This window comes from Myotis davidii, unplaced genomic scaffold (genome assembly GCF_000327345.1).
Source record: "Myotis davidii unplaced genomic scaffold, ASM32734v1 scaffold732, whole genome shotgun sequence".
Lineage (NCBI taxonomy): Eukaryota > Metazoa > Chordata > Mammalia > Chiroptera > Vespertilionidae > Myotis > Myotis davidii.
In genome coordinates this window covers 2,726,484-2,738,294 of record NW_006284349.1, presented here as the reverse complement: position 1 = coordinate 2,738,294, position 11,811 = coordinate 2,726,484, and the positions used below count along the sequence as shown (strand labels likewise).

General features: G+C 46.1%; 1 protein-coding gene across 2 annotated transcripts in view; it reads left to right on the top strand.

Moving 5' to 3' along the window:
- The window catches only part of KCNK10 (potassium two pore domain channel subfamily K member 10), a 105,001-nt gene that overhangs the window by 74,848 nt on the left and 18,342 nt on the right, over window positions 1–11,811 (top strand). The gene's annotated exons all lie outside the window — the stretch shown is intronic.

Here is an 11,811-nt window from a genome sequence, read left to right as displayed (position 1 = left end):
CCTGGCATCAATGACAGTCATGTGACATAGATGTGATTGGACTGCGGTTCCCAAGGCCCTCTAACTCACACCTATTCATATGATTTCACAGAACACCTGCTTTGCTTTGGTGGAGGGTCATTTCTGCTCTTTTTCTCATTATTGACCTAATGTTCAGGTGTTCCCAACCTTCTTTAGGGAATTTTTCTCATGACTTAATATTTTAAGATGATACTTTGAGATCTTTTTCAGAATCTAGCAATGATGGGAAAGATAGATCAGTGGTTAGCTCTAAATCTGAACTTGTTTTTCCTCTGAGACAAACAATCAAGACCAGCTCTTCTTTAGAAGACTACAGGGAGTTCCCTATTTTAGTTTTGTTAGAACAGTTTCAGTTTGTCAGAGTGGATGAATAAGGCTTAGAGCCACCTTTATAAGCTCAGTGATCCCGAATGAGAGTGAGCTGCCTTGGTTTACTCCTTAACAAAAAGAGATGGAATTCTAATCTGCTTTATAATGTCTGGTAATGATTAAATGAAATAATGTATGGAAAAGAGCCTGGCATGGGGCCAGACACGTAGACTTCAGAGAGCTGTGTGTCTGTCTCCTGAATGAAGTGTTTGTTGGCAGGGTAGCCGCCCATTCACATGTCGTCGGAGCAGCTCAGCGGCATGTGGGATTTTCCTGGAATGCCCCACAACCTTTGCTCCCTAAGTGCTGGCTAGTCGGCCAGCCTCGTTAGAGCATGCACCCGGCTCAGTGGTCACCATGGAAACCGCCAGAGCTCAAGTTTCTCTGCTTCTCAGAGGTTCAGGTCCGCCTGAACCAGACAGGGCAACCCTGCCTCCAGGAACAGTTCTCAGAGGAGCCCCTCTAGCCCTCACAGCTAGAGAACAGTAAATCTGACGGAGCAAACACTCAGAAGAGCAGGATTCAAAATCCGGCATTTTTATGTTTAAGTAATTTCTCTAGATCATGGTGTCTTTATTTGTAGAAAAAACTGATTAGACTACAAGCTTTTGAAATTCTTTTTTATAAAAAAAGAAATGAGGGACTGTACTCTAATCAAGGAAAGAGGTTGCACTCATTTGATGACACCTGCTACCAAATCTGGGGACTTCGTTTCCCCTAATGTATTTTGAACTTCAAGGAGAGGACTGCTCTCCTTCCCCTGAAAGCTGCCTCTCAATGCTCAGTTCAACGGGCACTGGGACAGCCTCAAAAATCTCACATTTCGTTTTTTTGTTTGATTGTTTGTTTTTTAACTATATTTTATGATTTTTTACAAGAAGAAGGGAGAGGGATAGAGAGTTAGAAACATCGATGAGAGAGAAACATCGATCAGCTGCCTTCTGCACAGCCCCTCCTGAGGGTGTGCCTGCAACCAAAGTACATGCCCTTGACCGGAATTGAACCTGGGACCCTTCAGTCCACAGGCTGACGCTCTATCCACTGAGCCAAACCGGTTAAGGCTCACATTTCGTTTTTATGCTGATGCCCACTCAGTTCCAGGAAGCTGAGGGTGGTGTATTATGGAATTAGCAGCATACAAGGTAGGCATTTGCAGCCCAGTGGAGGGCGCTGTTGTCAGGGATGATGAGATCCAGGAGCTGTAGAAGCATACTTCCTGGAGATGCAAACAGCAATTTGGCTTGCTGCATGCGGCCTTGCTAGAAAATCTCCCAGCTCCCTGCCATTCATTTAAACTACACCTAAAAGGCCAGTTACTTAGGTGATTATTTGAGAACTGAAAACAACAAAACTTGGGGTTGGGATTTCTGGTTCCCATGGAGAAGGTTCATTGTTTTCTCGCCTGCTCAGTGACTGTTAAGCCTTTCCCCTCATCTGTTGTGGTTTTTTGGGGATAGAGAGGATTTTTTTGTGGAGTAAAGATAAAATATAAAGTCAGTCTTCCAGCTGTCTATATTCTGAAGTGACAGGATTTGGGTCCTTCTACCATATCTGAGCCTCATTTTGAAGAGTGGCTGAGGGTGTCTGTATTATGTAGGAATGCTTCTGGCTACAGAGTAACAAAGTGCTTGGGGTTAGCATGGAGTGAATAAAAGAAAACACCTTTTTGTCCTCTGAAGCTCAGAACTAATTGAGAAATAAACATAGAAATAAACATATAGAGATTAAAATTCTGCTTTATTGCTGATAAGCTCATCAGAGGATGTAGCTTTAGCTTTGATGACGGAGGGACTTTTCACTATCTCACTGTGCTGCATTGTATTTCTATTGCTGTACAACAGATGATCAGCAATGCAGAGGCTTAAAAAAGTAACACCCATTTGATTTGTTATGTCACAGTTCTGGGGCTGACCACATCCCTGTGATGAGCTAAATTTGAATTCTGTCGGCGAAGAAGTTGGGGGAAACAAGTGACAGCCGCTAGCCACACTGGCCACTTACTGGGAAGCTGTTCTCCCTCCATTTGTTGTAAATCAGGTGACCTTTGAGGTCCTTGAATCACTTAGGGGAGACTGGATTATGCTATGGTAACAAATAACCCTCTGCCAGGGTCTGCTGCAGCCCAGACAGCACTCCAGGCTTTAATGGGTTTGGCGGGGGGAGGGGAGCTGGGGGGAGCAGCTAGGCATTGCACACTGGCTCTAAAGGGCTTTGGCCTCCAGTCACAGCCCTTTGGCCTGAACTAGTCACATGGACCCACCCAACCACAAAGGGGCCTGAAATGTTTTGTTTGATCTCCAGGAAGGGGCGGAGGTGGGAAACTGGTGAGCACTAGTAATCTCCTGTGCCCATTCCCTGGGACTATGCCTGGGCTCACTGTCTTGCAACAACCATCCCTAGCATTTAGAACAGAAGGCCTGTCGATGGCTCTTTGGGGAACACGACTCCCGTGAGACTCATCTCACACCCGAGGACTGGAACCTGCGGTTTGTTCAGTGACTTGCCTGAAGCGACTCAGTGAGTTGGTGGCACAGCCTAGACCCGGACCAGTAATCCTGCCTCCTCATCCAGGTGGGCCACTAATCTTTACTGTCAGAGGTAGGAGCCACGCCATGGATCCAATGTGGAGTTTAGGTGTTGTGAATATACCGTTCGAATTCGTGGAGATGATTTTTAAGTATTTACGTAGTACACAGTAAAAGTCCTTCCTCCTAGGTTTCCAAGTGCAATCTGGGCGGTTGGCAGTGAAGGATGATGGTTTGGGATGACGCGGGGTTGATCTTGGGTCCCAAAGCAGATTTGGGGAGCGGCAGCCTCTGTGTCCCCTGCTGTGGGCTGGCTCCTTTGCGGGGCCAGGCCAACTGTCACTTGAGGGGATGCTGCAGGAAATCTGGTTTGATGTTGGACTGGATCCCGTTGTCTTGCTCTGAGCTGGACTTTGGCCTCTGGTGGGAAGCAGCTGCCCCTTTTCCTCAGCGGGCTTCCTGATCGTACCTCTAACGAAGGGACACTCTTTTCCTTTTCCTTCCTTGGCCTTTTTCCCCAAGGACACCACAGAAATGTTCATTTGCCTCTGGAGCCAAAAGAGCCTGGGTGTAGCTGACACATAATCACACATTATGCTAGGTTTATTGGTGCCACGATTCCCTGGGGACTTCGGAGCCTGCCAAGTGCTTAAGACCCGGTGACTACGATCTCAATCTGCTAATGATGCTCAATTAGTGGGCTCGTCCATCACTTAGGATTGCAGGAAGGGGCTGGCAGTGGAAGCCAAGGACTCCTGGAGGCCTCTGCCATGGGCCTGGCGTGAGCGGAGGAGAGATTTGAAGGACACATTTACAGGAGGCTTCTGTTTCTCACAAGGAGTCTTGAGCTAGCTCCCAGCAGCAGTGGGGTTCACTTTATAAGATTAGTATTTCAGGAAGATCAAAAGCCTTGTTTTGGAAACAGGGTTTTCTTTTCAGCTCTGTGGGTACAATGTTCCAGTCCTAATAGGCGTAGAAGTGTTCATTGAGGAATGAGTTATGTACATCAGGGTTGTGCCTAAACAAGTGTGGGGGGAGCCAGGTGGTGGGCCCGGGGGGGCCCAGAAAGGGTGTGGAACTTCTGGGGAGTCACTGGTAAACCTCTGCATGTCGGGAATTTTGCAGGGAGACTCGGATTTGTCATTTGTCCAAGAGGATTGGACTGAGGTCAGACTGAATACTATGGCACCTCCGTCTCAAAGTCTAGAGATAAAATGCAAATCTGCTTCAAGGTTTTAGTCTATGCCAGGCGCTGGCTGTGGGCTTTGCCGGGAGGAAGCTGTGCAACAACCCTCTCAGAAAGGCCATGTCACCCTCTTCCTTGTATGAGACCAGAAGGTGCACATTGGTTTGGTGTCCTGTCCAAGGTCACCCAGGCCATAAGGGACAGAGCGAGGATTTTCAAGCCAGACTGAGTCTTTCCGCTCTCCTTCCTTCCTTCTTTCTCTTGTAAAGCAGGGGTGGCATCTGGTGATTCAGGAAAGTCTTCGTGGGACAGATAAAAGTGAGAATAAGTTCATATTGGCCCTGTGTCTGCTCTCGGAGGGTTTTCCAACTTTACGTCATCTGGAGATACTTTGAATTGGACCATAGCCTCTGACTCTTTCCTACACACCTGTTCTGTCTCCCCAGTACTGGATCGTTCTTAGCAAGTATCTTTTTCTCAGTGTTCTCTACTCCTGGAGATCAACCTAGGATTTATTTTATTACTTTGTCAATATATCTGTATTGGTTTCAAAAAGGAAGAGAGAGAGAAAGAGAGAGAGAGAAACAGAAACATCAATGATGAGAGAGAATCATTGATCAGCTGCCGCCTGCAACCCGGGAATATGCCCTGACCAGGAATCGAACTGTGACCTCCTGGTTCATAGGTCGACACTCAGCCACTGCAGCCAGGCTCCATCTAGGATTTAAATGCCTCCTTGCTTATGTCCACAGTGTGACTAGTGTGAAGGTGGGCTTCTAAAAGGGGCTTGTGCTATCCCGATAGCTGACTTGTTTTGATCCACCTCCGAGAGAGAAGTTGATGATATTCTCTACTCTCTGTACACTTTGTACAACCCACTCATTGTTGACAATAAGAGGAAACACAGCTCACAGCCAAGCCCTTGGGCAGCCCAGGCAGCTGGTCGTGCCCTCAACACCACAGTTCTTTTTCTGGGCCCCACCCAGTGCCTCCGCGCTTTGCTTCAGTGGTCTGGAGAACCTGGATTTGTGGGAGTCAACGCCAAGGTTTTAATTCCCACTGGGTGTTTACTCAGTCCTAAACTCAAGGAACGTGGTAGAGAAGCTCCTCCGAAGCTGCCACCCCATAGAGGAAAGTCTCTGGAATATTTCTGGGTTCGTTCTCTCCAAGGTTGTGCCCATTGAAGAAATGGTTCCACGGATTTGATTAATTAAAGCAGCTTATATCTTTGCATTTGGGGGCCACCACATGCTCTCGATCCACCACATCGTACCCTGTTTCTAAAACTTCCAGGTACTTTTGGATTAAAATTTTATGCAAGAATGTTATGAGCACTCATTTCTATTAGTATCCACGAGTCAGCTTACTAGGTGGACAATTTCCCATAGTCACCCCTCACCCCATTTCACAGGCTAGTGGGGGTCCTTGGCAAGGCACACTGATGTCATCCTATATAATTTCAACCTATGCTTAAAAATATCCTATATAATAAAGATGAAATATGCAAATGGTCATTTCACCTTGATGGGTAACGACCGACCACGTAAAAGCCGGATCACAGATCAGCAGGTGGTGGGGCAGCGAGCTACAAGCCGGCAGTGGAGAGCTACAGGAGCGGGCAGGGCAACAAGCTATAAGGGGGGCGGGGGAGGGGGGGCAGGAGGAACTACAGTAGGGTGGAGCAGTGGGCAGAGAGCTACAGGAGGAGGAGGACAGCAAGCTATGAGGGGGGACAGGGGGCGCTACAGGAGGGTGGAGCGGCGGGCAGAGAGCTACAGGAGGGTGGCAGCAAGCTACTGGCACATGGATTCGTGGGCATGGCTACTAGTAGAATAATATCCTTTGCCCTCTTAGAGAACTCTACTTTTAAAAAATTACATTTATCAATGTAAAACAACAACGGGTTTTTCTCTTATATCTAGCCCCATCTACTTGTGTCAGCCAAGCAAGTAATAAACCATTCTAGTGTAGCTGCCAGAAACTGAGGTTCTTAAAAATTGAGAGATGTCTTTGTTGAGTCGTGTCTGCCCATCACGGAGCTAGTATACGACCCACGGACTTACACTAGGTGACACGTTTCTAAATGACTGGTGTGTCGGGAGCCGATAAAAAGTAGCTTTAGAAATTTTCGCTTTAGGAAAGGGAAAATGATTAGAATACATCATTACTGGGAGGCGAGCCAGTGTTTGGGGCCCTTTACCCCAAAGAGGCAGCTCCCTTGGGAGGTGCCAACCTGCCAAGCACAGCCTGGTCACACTACTGAGCGGGCTCTGGTGGCTTTGTATAAGGGCGGGCTGCCTGCTGGCATGGATCCAGCCTACGTAGGAGAAATACACTCAGTGATTCTGGGGGGAAATGCTTTGCTTTTTATTTTCTGAGAAGAGCTATATTTGTGTATCACAGCATTTTTGACCTAATTGTTTTGAACTGTGTCTTGGAGTTTATTGCTGAGCTTTAGCCTCTCGTTAGTATAGAGCTGTGGTTCTCCCTCTGTAGGCGGTGGGTCCCCAGGGGCCTGAAGTGCTGTTTTAAAGGACCCGACAATCCTTTTGTGCATCTAGCATTGCTGGTAGAGAGAATAAAGACTATGTCTCCTTCACACATGTGCTGCCCTTTTCCAAATGTATAGAGTGGGGTTGTCATCACTTAAGTTCATTTTAAAAGGTGATAGTATCTTTCTTCTTGATATGTTTTCACAATCACTGGATACCAAAGGTTCTATTGTTCTGTGGGGATTGAAGAGCCCAAGTGAAGAAGAGATGTTTGCTGATGCTGCTCTCAGTGATACCTGTTGGGTGGAAGGACTTGGGGCTCAGACTCAACTCCCATCACTAGTCATTGCCCCCGAGGAGAAGCAGAAGGTCTGAGTGTACCCCTGGCAGTCTGCCTGTGCAAGAGAGGAGGTTGTACTTGCTTTCTCAGCTGCACTTAATGGGCTACAACTGTTTACGCAGATGTGTCCATGATATTCCACTACATACATAGATTCTAGTAAAAGGAAGATAAAAGAATGAGAAGGAATTTATTTTAGCTGCTTGGGGGTTGCCTTTCAGCCTATGGGTACTCTTACTAGATCTTGAACACATGGGCCAGTTCATCTATATTAATAATAGAGGAATATGCAAATTGTCCGGGATGCCATCACAGTAACAGTAACAACCAGCAGGCTGCGTGGGACGACAAGGCCAGCAGGGGGGTTAGTGAGGAACAACCAAACAGGTGAGCAGCTAGGAGCCAGTGGTCCCGGATTGTGAGAGGGATGTCCGACTACAGGTTTAGGCCCAATCCCTGGGATCGGGCCTAAACTGGCAGTTGGACATCCCCCAAGAGGTCCCAGATTGGAGAGGGTGCAGGCTGGGCTGAGGGGACCCTCCCCTCACCATGCACGAATTCCGTGCACCAGGCCTCTAGTATTTTTATAAAGCCTCAGTGTTCCTAGGCATCCTTCCCAAAAGAAAACTGGCCCAGTTAGATGGAACAATGTCCCCTAAGTTGTTTTTTTCCACTCCTTGTCAAAAGTAAATTTTATGTAAACATCAACAATCTTTCTACCGGAGCCTGGGGAATGGTTGAAAGGGCTCATGTTAAATTATTATTATTAATATTGTCTGTCTACCTATCCAACCCCCCCCAGGTTCCCTTTTACTGCCAAGTTGGTACAAACCAATGCATTGGGCATCCTCTATTGGTTATCAAGACTTTCTCTTCTAATTTAACACTGCTTTGCAGTTTAGTTTGAAGAGTTAATTACAGATAGATATATAGATATAGATATAGATATAGATATAGATATAGATATAGACAGATATATTATCATACAGTTAAAAAAAGGGAAGGAATCTATGTTTGATTTTAAGGATAGAGTACAGAACGCTTCTGTGTGAATTTTTAAATGAATTTTGCTGAGCACCGTAACAGAGTTGGCAGCAAAGCTAACAAGAAAGCAAATAGCAGCATTTAAAATGAAATGCATGACATATAAGTGCCATGTGGTGTTCTCTCAGGGTTATTACAACTTTCTCTTTGGCTTTCTTTTTTCTCTTTGCTTCTTGCTTCACTCCGCTTTTAAAATTTTTAATTATCCTCAGTCCTTTGATTCTGCATTTCTGTTAGGTTTATTTCTCTCCCGCCTACCCTTTGGAGATGCTTCAACCTCTTCTTCATGGGAGGGAAGGAAGAGGACCTGTCCAGATGGCCATACAGCCAGGTGCCACCTGCTTCTGGGAGCCTCTCCCGGGGAGCGGAGGGCTGCTATGATCACCCTCTGCCTAGGAAATGCTTTCCATCTTTTCTACTTTTTTTCTTTCAGTGAAGAAGGGAGAGGGAGAAAGAGAGATAAAAACATCAATGACAAGAATCACTGTTCGGCTGCCTCCAGCACACCGGGAATCAAGCCTGCCACAACCTGGGCATGTGTCCCGACCGGAAGTCAAACCATGACCTCCTGGTTCATAGGTCGACGCTCAAACATTGAACCATGCCAGCCGGGCTTCTATTTTTTTTTTTTTTTAATTATCACAAGCCTTTAGTTTTAATAAGCTTTCTTTAAAATGTCTTAAATTCAAATTCTCTCTTATGATTAGGGAAACAACAGAAAACGAGCCCACTGATCAGATTTTGTGGAAAGCTCATATGACCAAACATTTAAAAGTTTGTCACAGTTAGTACTGTTTCTCGGAGAAAGGTCCTTGAGGATCGTATTTGGGGAGAAATCTGTTTCCACAGGGGAAATGAAAGGCCTGGGAGTGTGCACTGAACACATCACAGCCTGTCACTTCCAGATTTTCCCATGTGATGTTTACGGTGCTTCCAACCGTCCGCATCCTCTTCCTGCTCTCAGGGTAGGTGTCAGTTCTTCAGGGAGGTTTTATTCACTCCTCAGTGTGGCCAGCACCTGTTCCCCCTTCCATCACACCGTGCACACCCCCAGAATACATTCATCTCTCTGATAGAAGGTATGCGTTTGATGCCCGCTGTGCCCATCAGCCTGAGAGCTCTGTGGGAAGGGATCCAGCCTGACCAGTCAGCAGTGTCTAGCTCAGGGCGTGGCACCCAGACCTGGTGAATGGATGAGCATCACTAGATATGACCTCATACATTTTGATATAGAAAATGACCTTGAAACCAAAAGGAGTACCATATGCAAATAAATGTCAGTGGAACAAAAAACAGTCTTTACCTTTGAAATGTCATTATTTTGATGAAAGGGCTTTTTAGTAGGGGAGCTGTCCACTGATGATTATTGCATGTGGCCTTTCTCTGCTCAGGAACCTTCATCTCATTAGGCAATGCCTGTAGTGTAATTCTATAGATTTCTCAACAGGTCATAAAAAACTTCCAGAAGCTCCTTAATATACAGTTTAATTGTATCCAGTGGTGCTCAACCCTGTAATACCCAATATCCACCCTTTTTTCAAAATTGGTGAATACAATTTTATTGATTGTATTGGGGTGACATTGGTTAACAAAGTATGTAGGTTTCAGGTGTGCAATTCTAAAATACATCATGCTTATATTGTATTGTGTCCAACACCACCTTTTGTACCAATCCTTATTCATGACCTTTTACCACATTGAAATGAATTTTATATTAGACTAGAGGCCCAATACATGAAATTCATGCAAGGGGCTCGGCCCTCACAGCCCCAGCTGCCTCATGGCCACACCCACTGGTCATTCCAGAAGGTCGTTCCAGAAGTTCGTTCCAGAAGGTCATTCCACCATCTGGTCTAATTAGCATATTAGCTCTTTATTATATAGGATGGTGCAACTTGCCTACACAGCTAATTTTGAAAAATTCAACACTATTTTCTAGCTACAATATGAAGGAGAAAAAAAAGGAAAGTCACTTACAATAAATAATACATGTTTCAGTAATAGGTGCTCGGTAATGAAACCCCAGGGGACCTTCTGAAGCAGAGGGACCCTTGCATCTATAAGTAGAATGCCGTAGCTCCCAACCTAAGCTGGTCAGGTGCATCAGATCCATGACTAAGATGCCACCAGGGACTTTCCTGTCAGTGATACGGAAAATGGAGAACAATCCTTGGCAAGGCTCCAACTAATCAAAATTCAGGCTTTTCGCAATTTACGTAGGAATCATATTCTTGTAAAATTCAGCCTATATTGAAGCAGTACCAAACAGGTGTGTGTGTGTGTGTGTGTGTGTGTTTATGTATAAAAGGGAGTTCTCAGATTAGGTATTATAAATATAAATTTTGTCCATGGGGCATTGATAACTCATGCCAACTTTGGGATGATTCTCTGATTTGTGACACTAAGGCTTATATTACAGGAAGCGCCTCTACCCACTACATGCCTGGAGTGTCCCTCCAATTGTGTAACAACCACGAACATTCTCACAGATTGACCCGTCTCTTCCCAGGGTGTTAGGATCGAAACAGGGCTATAAAAAATAACTTTCAGGAGCTCCAGTGTAACTTCCCAGAGTGCACGTACATGATTTTTATTCTCGTGTCAGTGGCCATGTTCAAATAGTCAAGACTCTCCCCTTGACTCAGTGCCTGTGGTATTAATATTCAACCCAAGAAGTACAGATCTTGTGCGTGTGTGGGATGTGCATCCCTGCGCCTCTCCATCACATGTGCTCTTCCTAGCATTCCACGTTACAAAACCCGGGCAGTTTATCTCTTGTTGGGTGAAGAGTTTTGTCTTACATCCTTCATGAAATAGTTCACCTTAAACAGTTACTCTCATATTTTCTCTGGGTGCTAAAAAAGAGGGAGTGGGTGTAGAAAAAACGCGCCATGGAGGGCACCCAGGATGCAAAGATAGTGAGACACACAAGCAGGTAGACAGCAAACCAGGAGGAGCTGGTTGATCGACAGGGGAACATGCCAGGAACGAAGACAGCCGAGAGGAGGACCCTGTTACTTAATCAGAGGGTGGAGGGCCTCCTGCAGGAGGCAACACTGGAATTGGGTTTTGATACATAAACAAGAGTTTGGGAAGCATGACAAGGGGAAGGACATCCAAGCAGATAGAAAAACCTTTATAACAGGCCCAGAAGCCTCTGGCTGGTGTTTCCCAGTGGTTAGAGCATCAGCCCATGCACCAAAGGTTGCGGGTTCAATTCCTGGTCAAGGGCGCCTTACTGGGTTGCAGGTTCGATCCCCAGCCCCAGTGGGGGTGCATGTGGGAAGCCACCAATTGATATGTCTCTCTCATATTGATGTTTCTCTCTCTCTCTCTCTCTCTCTCTCTCTCTAAAAATCAATGAAAAAATATCCTCAGGTGAGAATTAACAAAGAAAGGCACAGAAGCATGGGCTGTGCTGTATCTGGGCACCAATAAATGATCCAGTCCCTTTGGGTAAGGTGCAAAAATAACCAACATTAGACACAAGACGGAGAGGGAAGGCAAGTGCTTGCCAACAGCAGGCCCCCAGCACTTTGCTCAGGAGGGAGGTGCGGGTTTCTGTAGGAAGAGGAGGTGGCCCTGGCAGTGGGCGGGCTGCCATGACTGAATTGGAACGAGGCTCCCTCCCAGCTCTCACCGCCACCTTTGGCAAACGTCCCTGGGATTACAAAGGCTCAGACAAGGCCCATCTCTCTTACTTTACTGTGGGGAATATCTATGCTCATTCTTCTGGTTTTCCCTCAAGGGCATGGCCGTCACCCCTTTCCCAAAGAAAGGAAGACAAATTGTATGATTTTCAAGGGCATTGTGCTATTTCTGGAGGGAACCACT